This window comes from Armigeres subalbatus, chromosome 2 (genome assembly GCF_024139115.2).
Source record: "Armigeres subalbatus isolate Guangzhou_Male chromosome 2, GZ_Asu_2, whole genome shotgun sequence".
NCBI lineage: Eukaryota > Metazoa > Arthropoda > Insecta > Diptera > Culicidae > Armigeres > Armigeres subalbatus.
Window position 1 is genome coordinate 78,021,320 of NC_085140.1, and position 19,291 is coordinate 78,040,610.

General features: G+C 37.8%; 1 protein-coding gene across 1 annotated transcript in view; it reads left to right on the forward strand.

Moving 5' to 3' along the window:
* Window positions 1-2,541: 2,541 nt before the first annotated feature.
* LOC134209331 (uncharacterized) overlaps window positions 2,542-19,291 on the forward strand; it is a 157,254-nt gene continuing 140,504 nt past the window's right edge. Inside the window, 2 exon segments of the mRNA XM_062685317.1 lie at window positions 2,542-2,763; window positions 18,282-19,075. The gene's annotated coding sequence lies outside the window, so the exon portion shown is untranslated.

A 19,291-nucleotide genomic window follows, 5' to 3' on the forward strand; every position in this document is an offset into this window, starting at 1 on the left:
GAACTTTTGGAAAAGAGATGGGACATGGGGGGTAAGCTTCCGGTCCTAGAGAAAAGGAAATTTCTTTCCCAAGCCAACCAGCAAGCGCGATAGGTGCTTCTGGAAGTCTACAAAGTTTAGTGATTGATAACCTTGAAGACCTTGAAGATTCAAAGTGATGCCGTGTTTAAGTGCTTTAAATGGGCTTGTGGTGAAAGTTTGCTTGCACAAAGGACAAGCAAGAATCAAGTATGACAATAATTGAGTGAACCGGTTAGCTAGAACATTATCCTCTTTTCCAATTCCCCTAATTAGGACCCATAGGTATTTATTACCTAAGCCCTCATGGCCAGCCTCGAGCATCCGAGGGTCTCGAAAGAGTCGATCAGAAGGGCTGAACTTCTACGAATCCTTTGCATAGGTGTGGACGAACCGTTGGAGAAGTCCGCAATAGCGACGTGCACCCTTCCCATCCCCATCGGCTCAGGAAACTGGATTTGTGCTCCGAGTTAGCCAATCGGGACCAGCTTTCGTCCACGGCCCTCGGTTCCTCCGTCCAAGAACCGCTGGGGAACTCAAGAGAGGTGACCATCGTCGTCTGCATCAGCCGATCGTCCCACCTTTGGTGATCCCACCGCTGACACCAAAGTTCTATCGTCGTCTACATCAGCCGATCGTCCGCGTGGTAACGTACACCAGCGCATGGTTCCCTTCCCCATCATCAGTGATCCCCACGCTGGCAGGCGGCCACCCATACACCACACACTCACACTACCATTGTAAGTAACAATAATTTTTGTAGACCGTGTTTGTATTTCCGATCAGTGTTCCGAGCTGCGACAAGGGTGTCTGCGAAATCGGCAACTGAGTCTTACTGTTTATGTTGTGGGTCTTAAACAGTAGACTGTTTGGCATCGGTCGCATCTACAGATCCTCAACCTCGGATGTCATCTGATTGTGCTCCTTACCCATGCCGCCATCGGCTCTGTTCAAGAGGGTCAGATTCTGCGGTTAGATTTGCTTTGAAAATCGCGTAGTTTTCGAAAGATCAAATCCATTCTAGCCTCTTCGGTGGGTTCATGTCATGACATAGCGTAACACGTTCACCTAGGTCCTTCCGACTTGGATGTTGGCAACGAACTAGCAGCAGAGCTCGCTACTCCGCTACTGAAGATCTTACTTTATCTTTAATGGTGACAGAAAATGACGACCAAAACTAGTGGGCAGCAGTATGGCTTAAAAGAAATGTAAACCGCTGAAAAACATCCCCAGATAGAGTTACAAAACTATTCGGTGCTGTTTTGTACTCAAGCCAAGAACGCTGCTCATACGGAATGGGTTTACGAAAAATTTGATCAAATTACCAAAATAAATTTGACAGCTGATTCAGTATGGGAGAAATGTGACTTTTCCGTACGGAATAATGGCACTGAATTTTTTTCCCACAAGCAAAAGTGACAGCTCCATTTACTTTACCCAGCAGGCGTTATTATCGTTACGAAATTTTTGCTACTTGTCAGCTCCGTACTGTTCACGGAATTTCAGTAGCGGAATCATTCCGTGTCCTATCTATTTGCACAGTACTTTTCAGCAGCGTACTATCCGTTTGCAAGAAATTCCGAAGACCGCTCGATTATTTTTCAACAAATAGTCGCTGCAGACGCCACAGATGCATGTGTACATCTTCTGGATCGTACTATTTTACTTATGTTGCTGAAGTTAACGGCGAAAAAGGATTTCTGTTGGAATCGCTATCAACGTGATCGTCGAGAATCTACTTCTTGCAGTCAATTACTCGATAAATTCCCACCAACTATCTCTGCTGATGCCACCGATGTAATGTAAACCAATATTTCAATACATTGGATATGAAGCGTTGACTTTTCCTTGATCGAATGGTCCATTCAATCGAAAATCCATCAATAATATTCAAAGTCTATCATATCTTCGTGACGTTTTTCGATTTTTGTGTACCCCGGTATAGAAAACACAGACATAATCGCACATCAAAACATTATTCATAGAACATATTTATCTACTTGCCATAAGACGAGTTTGTACAATCCCATTTAATTCCACCACTTAATTGTACCTTGACAGGTACGTATTTCGACCTCAACAGTAAGGTCGTCCTCAGTGTCTCGTACTTGACTCGACTTGGTCAAGTACGAGACACTGAGGACAACCTTGCTGTTGGGGTCGAAATACGTATCTGTCAAGGTAAAATCATGTGGTGGAATTAAATGGGATTGTACAAACTCGTCTTATGACAAGTGAAGACATTCCACTAAAAAGCTCAAAATAATTTTCTTAATATTTATCTAAATAGTTTGATAGATCGTGGTTTCACTCCAGCAGCTTTTTTTTTATTTATTTTGACCAATTTATATTCACTTTTGTTCTCAAGTACCTTTTATAAGTTCGTATTCGTCATTCATGGTGCGATACAGAGCCAGGCTCACACACCAGATCAGCGTGCGTATGCTCGGAACAGCAGCAGCAGCACACCGACACGATGGCAGGGCAGTCTCGTAGTTGGGTGTTGTTTACTCGCCGTCGTCCCATATTCATCGGTCCATTGGATGTTTTTGTTAGTAGTGCACTTGCTTTCGCCGCGTCGTCATCGCTCGTCGTCGTTTCTGTTGCTCTCGCGCCCCGTTAGAAGCCGTGTAGTGCTGATTCTTGGTCATTCGTGGCCCCATCGTGGTGCTTCGCTGCATTTCGTTTCGTACAGTGTTCAGGTGGATATTGTGTGGATTATAGCAGTAACGGTACTTTTTAAAGGTAATTCATTCATTGATTAATCGATTACTTGCACCATTTAAGAAACTGCTCATAAACTAGAAGGATAAATCATTTCAAAAAATTCTTATGGGAAATTTCCGATACAACATTCCTTCGAAAAAATGGTGTTGCGTATTCGATTCGGTTCAGATCGGTGCTTTCCAGTGTCTGTGCATGAATGAAAATATGTGTTTTTACGTGCCCCAGTCCAGCTGTATTTGAGTTTGTGTGTGAGCTTCAAAATGGCGTTAAGCCCATTTACTTTGTGTCGGTGAGAAAAGACAACGTAAGCGAGGAACCTGTCCGATCCACAGATATGCACCTGTAGTAGTAGATATCTGGTTAAGGTGCAGTCAGAAATCTGTTGCCAGTAAAATCGAATTTTAAATTTAAATAATTGCATATCCTGTAGACTATAGTCTACGCTGCAAACTAAACTTTAATCCATGATTCATGAGTTTTTCTCACAGGAACGATTTTAAATTACGTTCAAAAAAGTTTATATATTAATGAGCTTACTGTGCAAACTTATTTGATTTTACTATTGGCGATCTAATGTTGCAAGAAGAGGAAAAAGAAACTGAAAAGATTATTCTGAAACTCCTCCTTCTAAAAGCAGTACAGTACGGAATTAAGTTTTCTTATATGTAGTCGATTCTTAATTTCATTTAGTAAAATTGCACTTTACACACTAAAAACTCCGACCCCGTACTGCTAATTGCTTTTACTTAAATAGCTTTCAAACATTTTGAGAGAAGTTTCAAAACTTTCTTCCTATGCTTTCGTGCATTTTTTTTTTCGAATATATTGTCAGCTTCTTCTTCATGTAGATGCAACATTAAACCACCAATTGGGCGACCTGCCAGATATTTCGGTGATGGCTTTTCAGTCTGTTATTTAATTTTGTCCTGCCAGATGGTCAGCTAACTGTCAAAGATTGTAATTTCAGTACAAAGTTTGGAAAGAATTTTTAAACTGTTGAACTAAGGCCAGTGAAACAAATTTGTTGTAACTTAAAAGAAGGTTATCTCTTATTTGTTTATAAACTTTACCTGGAACTCTTTGACGAAACATGCGCATGTGTAAAAAAATATCTACATTTTTATTTTCTATAATTGGCTCAATATTGTGTGAGATAAATGGAAGACTTTATTAATATCCCGATTTTATCACCCCCCCGCTCGTGAATTTTGGGGTGATAAAACAGGGTATGTGACAAAATCGGGAAAAAAATTATTTTAAATTTTTTATTTCGTTTCACAAATATGAATCATTTTTTGCCTTGGAAAGGCAAAATGCGTGAACGGTACCCGTTATTTCTTGTCGAAAATGCCCACAGAATCCTTCCCAGGTACTCAGAAGTCATTTATAATAAACTACAGGCGGTGAAAGATATTGCATGGGAATAAACGTTGTTTACGGTATTATTTACGAAAATAAAAAAATGATTAAAATTTTGGGTGACAAAATCGGGTCGGAAATGTGACAAAATCGGGACGTGATAAAATCGGGTCGAAAATGTGATAAAATCGGGGGTAGACAAAATCGGGGGAGTGACAAAATCGGGTCAATACTGTATTGTTGAATTATAGGGTAAATCACTACTTGGGCCTATGGACCCGGTTCCCGGCTCACTGCACAGAAAACTAATGATTTATACTGTTTGGAAGCCGTAGGTTTATGATTGATAATTTTTAAAAAGTCTCCCATTTATTTTTCACAATACTCAATATTTTTCAACCACTTGTTTTACTCCTAATTGATCCAATTGTAGAAAATAAAAATGTAGATTTCAAAATTTCGCTCTCCGTTGCCACACCACTGAGCCGGAGTGATTCTTTCCACTTTTACAAAACGGTATCATCAAATAAACACCTACCTGAAAATCGTCACAGTACTCGATACAACCATTGCTTCAAGCTATTTATCACTACACAATAATGCTAAACTAACGCACTTCAATCTTTTCTATTTGTTCGTATCACTAGAGCTTATATAAACGTAATAGAATACATTTAAAAACGTATCCTTAAACCGAAAAAAAATTCACCTCGGCCCAAGAACTTCTAGCCGCACCGTGCTGCCAAAAAGCCAGGATTATGAAAATGATCCTTCATCGTTAATAGGAAAACTGTCTAATACGTTGACGCTATCATGTTATTTATAATTCTCTCGATTTCAAAAGGTGAAAAAACATTGTTTTTAAGTATTTGGAAGAAATTTGGATGAGTAAATATATCTTCTCAACCAAATAAAAATGATTATGAATAATACCATCTGGCATCTTGTTGTCGTGGAACGTGCATATTTTTGCTTACGTCGCATTTCAAGACACACTTTTCAAAACGACTTATCTGCTTTTGTATGCAAATATTCAAACGACGATTTGGCGAATCTGATAGCTCTCCCACGCAAACCAACACCATCAATAGGTAGCAGAATCCTTCACCTACCTATTGGTGGTGTTGGTTTGCGTGGGAGAGTTATCAGATTCGTCAAATCGTCGTTTGAATCTTTGTTTACAAAAGCAGATAAGTCGTTTTGAAAATTTTGTCTTGATTTTCTACCGTCCCGAGAGAGAATGAGAGTAAAATGTTGAGAGATTGAGTGAAATTTTGCTTAGGCCGGGAACTGGTTTTATGATATGCCGGAATGGCAATCGCTATGACTGAAATGAGTGCTGCACCTCGTTAATTCAAATCAAATAAAAGCTTTTTTGAAAGATATTTAGCACGAATAGCTATTTTTTAAGCAGAAGTGAACTTCAATGCAGTATTATACAGCCCACAAAATTCAGGAAAAATGTTTCCTGTCATAAATATCAATTAAATAATTCAGTCGTATGCATGTTAGGCCGGGAATGGGGTAAGAAACCCTAATTCTATGTGACTATTGCGTATCAGGGTTGTTAACGTTATTTTTTTTGCTTTTTTCCTAATCAAATGTTAAATAATCTCAACAATAAAGTCATAAACTTCATTGTTCTCACAGATTGAGATGTATTAAACGAAGCTGGTAGATTCATGTTCATAATCATAGCCATTGTTTAAATGATAAACTTAATCGTTATCGATAGTCTTCCAGACGCGTATTATGGTTGTCCAAACCTCAAACAATTTTCCAATGAAGACCCAAAGAACGAAGAACACGTCCTATGATGTTACAAACCACAAACCATTTTTCGCCGGTCTTCCAAACGTGTGATTTTACAAATCATACATTTTTTAACGTAGGACTACGTCTGTCTTTTCTATATTGGGGTACACTTTGTGGTTGCGAAAATCGGAAACCGTCTCGAAAATATGATAGACTTTGAACGTTAATATCTCAGCCGTTTCTTGGTGGGTTTCCAATTTTCTTTGGACCATTCGATCAAGGATGAGTCAACACTTTCTTGTATTTATCTAAAAATTCTGATTTAAAACTATTTATCATCAATAATTGGTCAAGGTTCTGCCACACCGCACCAAGCGGCTTTTTAACTGACTTGTGGTATTTTGTTTGTAAAACGAAAACGGCAATCATTTCATACCAATTCATATGTACATATGTTGAAGGATATCCTCAATTATGGAGTTGGTGGATATCCAATTCGATTTGTGATCAATTAAATCTACTAAAGGAAAACTTACAAAGTAGGTAATTTTTTTATGGCGCTTGGTGCGTTTTGGCAGAACCCCGGCCAATTGAAAAAAGCTTCGAACAAAATTTCACGCAGAGCGGACGCAGCGGAGCGGACTTAGGGCCGATGCCCACGTAGCGTTTTTTCAACGCTGCGTGCACATGGCGTTGAAAAAACGCAGGTGTGCATCGGTGCGGCGACGCTGCGTTACCGCTTTTTCCCGATGCACACATGCGTCCTTTTAACGCCGTGTGCACGCAGCGTTGAAAAGACGCTACGTGGGCATCGGGCCTTAGAAGCACGAAGGCGCTTGTAGCGTTTCCAACGGAAAACGATCGCATTGGTGGTGGTCATCGAGGTAGTTAATGCAGATCATTTAATCTCAACGAACCAGCATTTTATGTGAAGAAAGGGTTGATTGTAAAAATGGCATCTGTTGTGATCCCGCGTCACCAGTAACGATGCTGAAAGTTTATTCAAAATGGTAGCGTCTTAGCAAAAAGTCATCTAGGACTATAACCGCACGAAGTGAAATTTCAACGCAAGGTTCCAAAAAGCATTTGTTTGGTAGGAGCATTGGGGAAAGATAACTGATTCTTCTCAGGACCAGCAGAATGGGTTGCTTGCAAGAATGGACTGTTTCAGTGGCATCGGAGTTTGGGGTGGTAGCTTAGTTGCTGTTTGTGGTTCTAACCGAGCAGGGCAGTTAACTCAATAATGGTGGTAGGTCATTTGGCATAACGCCGTTTGGCATAAAGGTCGTTTGGCATCATGTCGTTTGGCATAACGGCCGTTTGGCATAATGGCCGTTTGGCATAATGGTCATTTGGCATAATAGTTGTGTAATCATCAATTTCGAATCTTACGCATAATATTTCAATAATATATATAATAGCCCTGTTTGTCTGTCCGGTGACTAGCCAACCAGACGCAGCACGCGGGGAAATTCTCACAAAAAATAAAATATTTGAAACTTCAATTCTTTTTTCCTATCAGATGCAGAAAACAAAACCAGTGACAACCTTAGACAACCAGACACAGCATTTGATGAAAAAAATCACAGACAACAGACGTTGAAAATTTTGATTTTTTTATACATCAATTAATGAACCGTTTATATTAAAAAAAACGCTTGCCACGGGCGCTACTGCGTCCACAAATAAACTAGTTATTTATAATGATTGTCACTTTAACATTATAAGAGAGATGTTTTAAATTGAGTTTTTCGAATTAAAGTTCAGATTCTATCAAATCACTGCAAAAGGTAATTTGGTAATAAAATCTGCCTATTTCACTTGAAATCTTTTTACCTCTGGGTCAGCAGCAAGATCGTCGTTGATTAAAACAAATTACAAAATACGAAAACTCAAAAATCAAAATTGTAAGTGCTCAAGAGGAAACACTGTTTTACACAAAAGCAATTAAAAGCAAATGAGGTTATTTCTGCATCAGGGTGGCCACCGAACCGGGAAAAACGGGAAAAGCGGGAAAAAGACGGGAAATTGAATTCACCGGGAAAAAAAGCGGGAAAACCGGGAATTCAGGGCATGTACCGGGAAAAAAATAATTCTCGTCAAGTTACATTCAAACCCTTTTGAAGTTTTTAATGGAATTGATTAGATTTACTGTTTAATATTTATTACTCAGTCGCATTCTAACTGAATTATTTGAATACGCCACGTTAGTGCGTGTGCGAGGTACAAAAATTAAGTAAATCCTTTTCCCAAATTTAATTTGTGCTGTTACTAGATTACAGGGTTTTCAAAAATCGATCTCTAAAGAATGAACAACGATAAAAGAGAGGCGAGAACTGTTTCGAATCATTACAAACCATTAGAACAAGTTTATCGAAATTTCATGCAAGTGCAAGAAAAACAAAATCTGATAAGCAGTCCCCTTCAAGAAGTGATGATAAAACGCCTTGTTCTCGCTCATTTTGTGTCGGGGGCCAGATACTATGTTATGAGGTAAGTCTAGAATCGAATATCGAAATATTCATTTTTCTTGAATGAATGTATTCAACTTTAAGTTATTCTTCTAATGTCTCCAAGCTCGCCTTTAGAGGTACGAGGTACCTCTATTACTTTTGCCTTTCTCGTATTTTTTGTAATTTTCAATTGCGCAGAATTCGAAAAAAAATGGTGTATATATTTTAACAGTTCAAGAGTAGTTTAAAATTTTTTTTTTAAATTCTACATATCATCAAAAAATGGTATTTTTTTTAATACTTCGGTGTTTTGTCTGTAATATTCATTACAATAGATATAAAATATCTCTAGTTTAGTATTTTTCCACAACTAAACTCGCAACTAACGCAACTAAATATACTCTAAGATATTTTTCAACTTGTTACACGGAACATAAGGAATAAGTTCCAATTTTTTTTTAAATTCCAATCTTCTAATATTGAATGGGAACGTTTAAACTTTTTAATAAGAAATTCAAGATCTTATTTTAATGGATAGAAAACTGAAAAAAGTAAACAGAATTCTAGAAATTTAAAATGTAAAATTGATTAAATTACGAATCTAATTGTGTCATTCCTCACATAACTTTGCGATAATTTGAAAAGCTCAGTTACTCAGGAAGGTATTCTTTGAAGAAGTGTGAATAAGATCAAACTGAGAGTTGAACATTGCAAATATTTCGGCTACCGTCGTCGTGACAATGGGTCAAATGTGGGTGAGAACGGGTCACTTTTTTTTTTTTTTTTTTTTTTAAACTTTATTAATGTGTTTTTTTAATTCTAGGATTAAGTTCAACACAGCAACGGGTCACTGTTTCAACTACTTAGACTGCTTGTAGAATCTATTGGATACATTCAAAGGGAGGGAATGGAGGGAAAAAAGACTAAAATATAAGAGACCTTTTTGAACGATTTGGCTCTACGACCCCCCAGACTCATTGTCACCCTTGATGGCGGTATACTTTAAAGTATTTTACGATTTTACTGCTTTCTGACCTGCACAGATAAGAATGTATTGTGATTTTAAATGTACACTGGATTTTGTTTTTACGCGATTTACATTTTCTCAATTTTCCACTCATCCTAAATGTTTAACGCATATTAATTATCATGTGATTTTTCTTCGATTTATTCTGGATTTTTTGAAACATGTTGCGAAGAGTTTGATGGTAAATTGAAGTCACACGATCAAAAATACGAGCGAAAAAAAATTGTGTAAAAACAAAATCCTGTGTATTTTCATGCATATATTTGGAGCATGCAAATAAACGTAACATTCAATCGATCTCACTATTATTTTAAATCGAAATAAATGCAAACGGTGCTTGCTTGTAAAATGCAATCAATTTTAATAGAATATCGAATGTTAATTCATTTGATGGGATAAGCTGCAATTTTACACGTCGTTGAATTTTCAAAAACATTTGCTGTGTGTGAAGATTATGCTCTAAGAAGGAAGAACCACACTAGACTGCAATGTCCATTGACTTTGCAAGAATCTTACGAAAGTTTTACAACTAAGAGAAACATTTACGATAGTTTTGCAAGTAAGAAACGAATCATTATTGTTATTAGCTAGTAGCTGCTAATGTGGTATTACCTTATTGATTTAAATGCCGGTTGTCACTAACTACATGGCCACGAAACGCACAATTTCAGTGTGCATGTTGATTAAAGCATTTCGCATAACACACGGTTTTGTCAGAGAAAAAAACACCTGGTAAAACTTGAAAAACTCTTACTTTGATTTTTTTTTCTAGTTAAATAAAAACCGGGAAAATTTGACAAAATTTATCGGGAAAAGCGGAAAAAAACGGGAATTTGAAAATCGAATTCCAGTGGCCACCCTGCTGCATATGTCGTGCATTTTTTTAAAAGCATTCCTTATCGTTCATAAGTCTGAAAAGTATATGCTTCTTTTTTCAAATAATGCATTTGTCAGGCATAATACAAGGGAGAATATGTATGGTTCCTATTCACAATGTATGCAATATTCAGTTCTAGGAAAGGGAAGATATAGTGCCTTCTTCCAAAGGATACATTTTCTCGGCGAAGGTAAGGGAAGATTTTATTCGTTTGTTCAATTGAGGCATTTGCTCGGTTTACGACAATGAAGGATATGATCCCTTCTTTCACAGCATGCATCTTCCCGACAGTTACATCAGAGAAGATATGGTTCCATTTTTTCAAAGGATACATTTGCCCGGCAGATGGCAAAATACGATATGCTTCCTTCTTCCAAATCAGGCATTTGCTCGGTTTAATGCGAGGGAAGATATGATCCCTTCTTTCAGAGGATGGCAGAAGGTCCAGTAGAAGGCAAAAGATGATATGGTTCCTTATTTCAATTTAAGCATTTACTCGGTTAGAGGCAAGGGAAGATGAGATTCTTTCATTCAGAGGATGCATTTGCTCGGCAAAAGGTAAAAGACGACATAGTTCCTTTATTCAATTCAGGCGTTTGCTCGGTTTAAGGCAAAGGAATATATGATCCCTTCATTCAGAAAATGCATTCGCCCGGCAGAAGTCAAGAGAGGAAATGGTGGCTCCACCCCTGTACCCCGAATGCCATTACCCGAAGGCCACTACCCCGAAAGCCATTACCCCGAATGGGACACTACCCCGACTCCCGAGATCCGTTACCCCGAAAGTCCATTAGCCCGAATACATTTCGAATCTGTAGTTTTCTACTATTACTATTTTTAACACCCACAGATACCGATGAATCGTAAAATGGCGCATTTGCCCGGTTACGATTACGCCTTCTTTAAATTAATGCGTTGGCCCGGTTTAAGGTAAACAGAGTTGATATGGCCTTATTTAGATGAACACATTTGCCGGATATAAGGCGAACAGAGTTGGTAATGCCTTCTTTGAATAAACGCTTTTGTCGGATTAATGCGAACAGAGATAATAATGACGAATTTCGCGCCAACCCTTCTATGGGGCTGGCAGCACCATCTCAGAATCGAATGAAACTTGGAGGGCATAAAGATATGGTATTTCTAATGAATAAACCAGACTTTTACAAATTATGCACCGTACGGCATCTTCAGGTAATTCAACGATTATTTAATTCAATAAAACAAACGCTGGGAATAACAATGACTGGGTACAATTAAATATCACTTAAGTTTCGTTTCCAATGTGCCCGTTTTCAAAGCAATTATTTGTGTTTTTGTGAACTCAATTGTTTCTAAGTTAAATCGAAACAAAAAGTCAAAGAAAATATAAACTCAAATGATGGTCCACATTAATGTTAGATTATGCTAAATTGCTTCCTAAACAAATTTTTATACTTCCAAAATGTGTCGTTGGTTGATGATAGGTTGCTGAACCTAAATTTGGCGCTGTAGCCATAAAACACGCTGATGAAATTTCACTCAATATGGACATAAAAAAAGTTTCAATATGGACATAAAAAAATAGGCCCTCATCAAATGTTACTCTTGACAATTTTTAAAAAACTAAGTATGCAGAGTGGCTTAGAAAAACCATATCTTTATGCCCTTCAAGTTTCATTCGATTCTGAGATGGTGCTGCCAACCGCTGGTCGAGTTGGCGCGAAATTCGTCCTAGGCATAACATGTTTAGGTATTTCAATACCAAACGAATAATAATTTGTGATGAGTTTGGTATTGAAATATCTAAGCATGTTATGCATAAAGTATTTTGCATATATTGGGTCCCAAAATGAAGAATGGATATTCGATGTTCTTACAGGGAACGATGAAGTTAATCATCCTGTATACGTCAGTTTATCTTCCAACTCAAAAGTCGAAAGGAACATTGCTTTATTTGAAATTACAAAATAGATGGAAAATGTTTCCTCGACATTTTCGGTCTTGTTTGACGTACGGAATGATATGATTTGAACACACTAGCAAAACACCGCAGGGCACTTGACTCAACCTTTGACAGTTAATATATGGGTCCGAAGTTTTGGGCTATCGTTCATTCATTCATTCGTTCTGATATGTTGCATTTTCAGCAACAGGCGTTGCTCAACCCAAAAACATGTCTTAAAAAATCTCAAACATAAAAATATCATTTTTACTGGCTTAGACTATTATCAGAATGAATTTATATAACATCGGTTCATTTTCTTGACCGATGCACTATTGTTTGCAGCCATAAACGAAGTAGGGCTTTAGGGCCCAATTTTTGGTTATATTTTTTGGTATTTTGCCTCTTAAGCAAGGCTTGTTCTTGGTAGAGATGGTATCATTAACAGAATGATGTATTATTGAGGATTGTACCCCGTTTGGCATAATGGCCGTTTGGCATAACGGCCGTTTGGCATAATGGTCGTTTGGCATAAGGTCATTTGGCATAAGGTCATTTGGCATAATTGTTATTTGAGCTGTGTAATGGATAAGTAAGATTTGTTGAGCCATTCAGTTACGTGGTTTCCTTCATATGGGCATTACAAGATAATTGGGAACGGAATTGTACGACGTGACAAATTAGGAGTAAATATGCTTCCTGTCAAAACGGGACCATTTGAAATGTTGATGCACCTACCAGCAAGATAGATCAGCATTAAATTAAATTGACATTGGATTATTTTCATGTAAGGGCAAGCCAGAAAACTTGACCATTTCTCCCTTTTATGAGCAAACGGTTTCTAAGGAAGGATCATATCTCCCCTTGCATTGAACCGAACGAACCAAATGCTTGAATTGAAAGAAGGAATCATATCCTCTCTGGCTTCTCCTGGACAAATGCATCTTTTTCCTTAAGCCGAGCAAATGCAACTTCTGAAAGAAGGGATATATCTTCCCTTGTCTTAAACCAAGCAAATTGAAAACCTGAATTGAAAGAAGGAACCATTTCGACTCTATGACACTACCAATATATCCATTACCCATTAATGCCATTACCCCAAAGGCCACTACCACGAACGCCATTACCCCGAATGCCATCACCCCGAGTGGGACACTACCCCGAATGAGCAAGTATCCCCAGTAGTCCTGATTTCAAGTTTACAGTTTATCTCAGTGAAAAAATTTTAAACAATAGTAATTTATTTATGATTCATGTGAATGATTATTACTTGTTGTATGACTAATTCAATAGCAGGACGACTTCAAAAACTCACATTACATATCATGTGCTACCTTTGAAGACTGTTAAAGTTGAGGTGAGAATTTCGAAGCACGTTCCCATCCTCAATGCAGGGAGCTGGAGGAAATTTCAGCGCACGTCGACTGGGCTTGAGACGGCTTGCGAACATGTATTTAAACAGAATATACCCGATCAGGAATGCATAACAAAATTATAACTCAATTCTATCAATTGTTGTTATTTAAAACAACGTGTGTTATAATTAGATAATTCGATAAAAATGTGTCTTCGGCCAGTTTTATTTCATATCAAAATTATAACAATATTAGTTATGAATATTTTCACAAAATAATTGCCTACATTTTTTGTAGACATTGGAAATAAAATCGGTGGTAATCACCTTCAGTATAACTTGAACCCGCTCGATATTAATACATAGCTGGAACAAAGTTAATTGCCTACATTATGGATGGAAATCCGGCGTGGTAGCGTACAAGATTTCTATCCGTGATGTAGGCAATTACCTTGAAGGTAGATTTTTGTACAGAAAAATTATATCAACGTTTGTTATAATGTTGATATAAAGGTATCAACCTCTGTTTTAATTATGTTACGGCTAGAGGTATTTTTGATATAATAATATTACTAACCAGCAAAATTTATAACACATTTTGTTACAATATTTTTCTGAAATAAATAACACCCCTTGTTATAATTTTGTTTTGCATTCTTGATCGGGTAGGGGTAGAAAAGGTTGCTTCTGAAATTTGCCGGCGATTAACCTTACTGTGACAAGAAGGGCATGACGACAAGACCCTTGCATGAGAAAAACTCTTCTGTTCGTCGAATATGCTTGTTCTTCCCATGGCAAGGAACATAGTTTCGTTATACCTTGCAAACGTGATCATTTAAAGGAGGTGCTATCTCTTCTATTTGTCTCATACCGGGCAATCGCAAGCATTTTCAACTCTGTTCGCTTTAAACAGAGGAAATGCGTTCGTTAAAAGAAGGCATCATGTCTTGTGTCTGCCTTAAATCTAGCAAACGCGTTCATTAAAAGAAGGCATTAACAACTATATTCGCCTCATCTCGAGCAAATGCATTCATCTTAACAAGGCATTGGACGAATTTCGCGCCAACTCGACCAGCGGTTGGCAGCACCATCTCAGAATCGAATGAAACTTGAAGGGCATAAAGATATGGTATTTCTAAGCCACTCTGCATACTTAGTTTTTTTTTAAATTGTCAAGAGTAACATTTGATGAGGGCCCATTTTTTTTCCATGGATTTTTTTTTAAATCGATGTAACTTTGTGCTTTTATGAACTCAATTGTTTTTAAGCTACTTCGATATAAAAAGTCAAAGAAAATATAAACCGTTTTCAAATGATGGTCCACATTAATGTTAGATTATGCAAAATTGCTTCCTAAACAAATTTTTATACGTCCAAAATGTGTCGTTGGTTGATGATAGGTTGCTGAGCCTATATTTGGCGCTGTAGACATAAAACACGCTGATAAATTTTCACTCAATATGGACATGAAAAACAGTTTTTGCTAGAAAAACTTTTTTACCTTAAATATGTCACAGGAACTAGAGTTTCCATTTCCCGGCCATTTTCGTTGTCCCGGGATTCGGGATGAATTTGTTCGTATATCCCGGGAAATCCCGGGATCCCGGGATTTTTCAAGGTTTCCTTAGAAAACTTTTTTTTTATTTAAGAACGATTTTATTCAATGTTCAGGGGTAAAGTTCATATTTTAGAAAGGCCAGATAATACAGATTTCAAATTGGAAATCAATTCAATTCTAATTTGAATCGATTCTTTCGAAAAACAAAAAACGACTTCAAGAATCAAATAATATTCACGAGTACCCTTTTGGAATATATGATCGCCGAGTCCGAGAAGAAGGGTTCGCTGGCGGTTGAAGTCGGCTTGACTCTTTGCATTGTTTTGAATATGAATTGGGTTTAGACAGTTGCTGGGATCGCATTAAATACCCTAGTGACTTCCTAATCTTGAATAGATCGCTTCCTAATCTTGATGTTAATCGTTAATTCATCGTTATCGCCGATAAAGTTAATTGTGTTCAACATAATCGCTTGCTGCGAAAAGCTGAATCAACTCAATTATTATCGGAGTTCGATAATTTAATGTAAGTTAAATCGATAATTGAACGATAATGGGGTTAATAGATTACGCGATTAAAGTTGGTATACAATTTTGGCAGAAGCCGAGAATTGGAAAACGATTGAATGCAGCCTGTTGACCAGAGTTGATTTTGAAAAAAATAGGCAGAGCATCAAGGTCGGACCACTTGTACTTGCGCATGTGCTGGAAAGTTTTTAGTACGAACGTCGATTGGAATGACATGAATTGGATCAAGAATTGTTTTGGAGGCAAGAAGCTCAGGAGATGGGTAGGAAGCAGGCGCCAAACAGATGTAGCTGATCTTTTACTGTAGATACTTGTCGTTTAATTAATAGAGGGCCTTCATATACAGATGTGCTCGACTTGCGGTTAGCGGCAGTGTAGCTGCTAGTAAAAGTATCAGTTAGTAGTATAGTGGTATAGGGGAATCTATTATTTTTTGTGAAGGTGTTCTTCTAACTATCTCCGATATTTTCATGTCTGTTCCTTTCTTACTAATTTAATAATAAGATGATATCGATTGTGCATCACAAAGAACCTTGGCTCCGTATACATGACTGAGCCTACCAAATATACGAACGTGGAAAAAAATCATGTCTGATGGGAGGTAAAAATATGATATGAGTTTATCACTTAAGTTAGGTTTCGCGTTCAAAACAAATAACTTTTGTAAGAAGAAAAATTACACTGTTTGCGAACCGGAAATGAAACAGATTTTTTTGTCCCGGGTATCCCGGGAATCGGGAAATCCCGTATTTTCCTAAATCCCGGGATTTATTGTCCCGGGATGTCCCGGGATGGAAACTCTAACAGGAACATTATTCCAAGAAAAGTTAGATAATTAAAATACCTTACTGCTAAAAAAATGTCATTGATTTCCAAGATGAGGTTTTTTGTAATATCGATTTTAATTTTTAAAACTATTTTTTTTCAGTGCAGAAATCAGTTTTTTATATTTTAGATATTTTTCCAAAAAGCTTTAGGGAATTTTACGACAGTCCGCCATACAACACTTTTTTGTAGGTCTCGTAATTTTAGAGTTGCACTGATTTAAAAAAAATCCATGAAAAAAAATAAGGCCCTCATCAAATGGTACTCTTGACAATTTATAAAAAACTAAGTATGCAGAGTGGCTTAGAAATACCATATCTTTATGCCCACTAAGTTTCATTCGATTCTGAGATGGTGCTGCCAGCCCCATAGAAGGGTTGGCGCGAAATTCGTCCTAGAGTATATTAATTTTTGGTATTAGTATTTTACCTCCCAACAAACAATTTAAACTGAACAAGCTAGTTTTTTTGGCTGAAGAAGCCAATTTTCAACGGAATAAGCCCTTTTTCAGCCTCCAATGTTTGTTGGGCTCTTATGCAAAGCTAGTTCATACCAATTTCTGTTATCGAGGACGTCGCTCCTGCTCGGGTATCCATTCGAACAAATTTATTGCGATTTTGTGATTTTGCTACCGAAGGGCAACTTTCAGTCGTCGCCAATCGATTAAGTTTTGCATTTTGAAGAAAATTAATCTCGGATCGATATGGATCTGATATGTTCTTTTATATAAAACTAGCTGACCCGGCGAACTTTGTCTTGCCAAAAATTGATCAATTTTCAGATACAATTTTTTGCGTACACAAGTTATCTAGAAATCAAATCGGTTCTTGAAAATGATTTCTCATTGTTTTTACATGCGCGATATTCGTGTGCAAATTTCGTCCGTATAAAAGTGGCTAACTGACGATCCTTCCTCCGACGATTACAGACGATTACGACGATCCGACGATCTTGCCCCACCAAGCGAAACTTAGAAAAAAAAAACTTTAAAATTTTCTTAAAAAGTCCGGAAAATTTTGCCTTGGAGTTTCATAAGAATTTATTGCGGGATTTATTTACATACAATTTCCTGTGGATATTAAAATGAGACTTTTTTTACGTTCACTGAAAATTCCCAAGAAAAATCATTACAACTTTTCTGAAGAAACTTATCTAAATTTCACTACAAAACTCTTCTGTTTCTGACAGAAAATAGTCATTTTTCATGGGAAATTCGGAGATGGCGAGTTCGATTCTCGGTCCGGTCTAGGATGTTTTCGGGTTGGAAACATTCTCGACCCCCTGGACATGTATCCACTGTACTTGCCACACGATACATACTCATGCAATGGCGGGCATAGGAAAAGCTTTCAATTAATAACTGAGGAAATGCTAATAGAATTCTAAAATGAAAAGCAGGCCAAGTTCCAGTTCGATGACTCTACATTCCAGAAGAAGAAGAGAAGAAGATATACCAATTTCCCAAGGGTGAAATCTGGATTCATTGGACATCTGGATAAAAAAAAACTATTTTGTTAATTTTAACATGTTAAATCACGAAATTTAATGGAAATTAGGTTCGGAAGGTCCCATAATCGGTTACATTTGTTTAAATCTGGCCCCACTGTTTTGCACAGTTTCAACTATAGCTCCAAGCACACCAAGCTCCAATTGGGGATCAGTCAAATAATGTAAATCATATCTACAGTACCAGTCGCTTCCACGAGCTGTATTTGTGCATTTGGAGTAGGTACGTTCCTAAACACGGTACATTTACTGTCTCAGCACAACCCACACCGGCTCAATCGTAACAAAATAACACCACCATGGATACCATCAGAGCTAAGCCCTTGCCTAACCGCTCTCCTTTTTATTTCTCTTCTCGCGAATGCGTTTTCTAGGTGCATCATCGTCATCATCCCATCGCGATTCGCAGCACCGTCGTCCGTCCGTACGTAGGTACGTGGACAGCATAGTGGTGGATGGACTTTTCCGCGACGAAGTGTCGATTGATTCGGTTGCGGTGCGTCGTCGAAAGCAGACCTGCAGATAGTGTCGCGTGAATGTGTCGAAATCCTATATCTCACCTACCGTGATCTTGCAAGCCAACCCATTCCCCTCCCACCCGTACGACGTGTACGATACGATACGTGGACGGCGACGCACAGCAGCAGTAGTGCTGTGCTGTGTGCTCGAAAGGAGGTCGAAGATCGAGATCGCGAGGAGCTGCGGCGCGAGAGTAGTGTGCGCTTCACTACTTCGGTGTGATTCGTTCGGATTGGTTTCGATCGATCTCCACTTTAATTTGGCTGAAAGTGCGAGTGCTTTTCAGTGAAACTACGTAACTAGATTTCACGGCACTCAAATCCCCGACGCGAGGATCAAATCGTGGCAAGTTTTGTTTTTTTGTTGTTGGAATTTGGAGCAGCAGTGACGAGAAGGTGTGGAAGTGCAGGAAACTCGGTTTTTTCTCAGTGCCTCTATAACATACGGACGTTCCTATAAGGTACACAGTTGGCAATAAAAAGTTCCGTCAGTGGAGCAGAAGAAAGAACATCTGACGAATTCGGTTCTATTATACAAGTGAAATTTGTAGCTCAATTTTTACACATCGTGAAAGTCTGAACTGACGACGGTGAAAAGTAAGATAAGAAACAAAAGTGTTAATTAGTTTAAGTGCTGCCCATATCGCGTAGTAAGTAAAAAAAGATAAAATTGCAAATAATCGTTACACCAGTTCGAATGATTTTTGAACTCAGTATGCAGTTGCTCATAAAACAAAGCCAAATTTTGTGTTGATTCGTGTGGTTTGGAGAATATTGGTTTCATATTTACAAAACGTAGTAATAATTTGATAATAGTATCTGTTGAAGTGTTAGAGTGTAGCTGCCCGAGTACTGAAATTGATTTC